The sequence below is a fragment of the Oryctolagus cuniculus genome, chromosome 10 (assembly GCF_964237555.1).
Source record: "Oryctolagus cuniculus chromosome 10, mOryCun1.1, whole genome shotgun sequence".
Taxonomy (NCBI): Eukaryota; Metazoa; Chordata; class Mammalia; order Lagomorpha; family Leporidae; genus Oryctolagus; species Oryctolagus cuniculus.
In genome coordinates, this window is record NC_091441.1 from 97,186,715 (window position 1) to 97,188,584 (window position 1,870).

The following is a 1,870-nucleotide window of genomic DNA, read 5'->3' on the forward strand; positions in this document are numbered from 1 at the left end:
TAATCCCTAAACAATACAGTATGAGAACTTTTTTTTTTTTTTTTTTTGACAGGCAGAGTGGACACTGAGAGAGAGAGACAGAGAGAAAGGTCTTCCTTTGCCATTGGTTCACCCTCCAATAGCTGCCACGCTGGCGCGCTGCGGCCGGCGCACCGCGCTGATCCGATGGCAGGAGCCAGGAGCCAGGTGCTTCTCCTGGTCTCCCATGGGGTGCAGGGCCCAAGCACTTGGGCCATCCTCCACCGCACTCCCGGGCCACAGCAGAAAGCTGGCCTGGAAGAGGGGCAACCAGGACAGAATCCGGCGCCCTGACCAGGACTAGAACCCCTTGTGGCGGCGCCGCTAGGTGGAGGATTAGCCTAGTGAGCCGCGGCGCCGGCTAAGAACTCTTTCCATAGGTTTACATTGTTTTAGGTACTGTAAGTAATCGGGAGGATTTAAGCTATGCGGGATGATAGGCATAGGTGGTATGAAATATTCTTGGACGGTCAAATTCTCAAACATGCTAGACAGAAGAGCGCTCTGACTCCGGACCCGACCCTTGCCATATTATTCATGCTGTATCACTGAGCCTATCCAGAAAGGGATAGTCACCTCACCCCCCCCCCCCGGGGAGGGGGTTGAAAAAGCAAGTGGTGGGAACAGATTTGAGAAAGGAGAAACTAATGAAAGCCTAGCCCCGGTCAGAGGGCTTGGTGATGTGGACACAAACTATGGAAAACAAACCGGAGATGACAGAGTGCAGCCGGGGCAGGAGGACAGGTGGTGGGGCCGGGTCGTGGCATGGGGGGCTGAGCTGAGACCCTGGGCACAGCGAGCCGGCTTTCTGCCTTGTTCATTAACTGGATCCCTTCTCTGCAGGGAGACCCCTTCTCCTGCAGGTGGACTGCACCTGGGCACCCGCTTTCATTTCTCATGGTGGCTCCGGAACAGGTTCACCTACGGCCAGCTCACTAGGGCCCACCCTTTGGCCTCCAGCCTCACCAGCGTCTGGCCCAAGGGCGGGCACGGAAGGTCCTCAGCCGAGGTGTCGCGGAGCACTGGAAGTGTACGCACCCCTAAGCTCAGCGAGACCACCCCCGCAAAGGGCTTGTGTCCAGCTGGCTCGCTCGGCACGCGCAGGGCTTAAGAGGGCTGGGTGGGCCTCTCCGCAAGCTCAGAAAACGGAGTCGCGGTGAGAGGCAGGTGAGCGAGATTCTAGCAGGAAAGAGGACTTCGGTTGGAAAGTATGGCAGAAGGGGAGGCGGCAGCTCCAGAGGGGTCCTGCCCCTGGAAGCCAAGAAGTAGGCGGCCATTTGCAGCCGTCGGGTCCAAGCGGTCGCAGTGGCCCCGGGGCCCACGGTAGGCACCGCGGGGCAGAGGAGAGGCTGCCCCCACGGGCGTGGTCTCAGCCCGCCGGCTCCCGGAGCGCACGGGAAGAGCTCTTTTTTCTCCAGGTGAGTGAGTGGCGCGGCCTGGGTTCCGGCCTGCGGGCAGTCGCGGGGGCTGCACCGTCGCACAGGACCCTGGGCAGGAGAATGCGGGGACTGAGGGCCGGACCCCCGCGCCTGCAGGCGGAGGCGGAAGACCCCGGGGGACCGCGTTGACCCGTCACGCTCGTCCGTCCGGAGCCTCGCGGGGACTGCAGCCACTGCGCCCTCCGACTTCCAGCGCTGGGAGCAGATGGAGCCGCCATCGCCGCCGTGACGACCGAAGGGGGGGCGCAGAGTCCCCGGCCGCGCTGGGCACCAGGGGGAGGGGGCCGGGAGCCCGCCCCGCCCCTCCCGGGGCCTCCCGCCCCCCGGGCCGAGCGCCGCTCCCATTGGACGGCCGGCTTCGGCGCCCCTAGCCCATTGGCCGGCCGCCGTGAGGAGCACGCGGCCACCGTGGC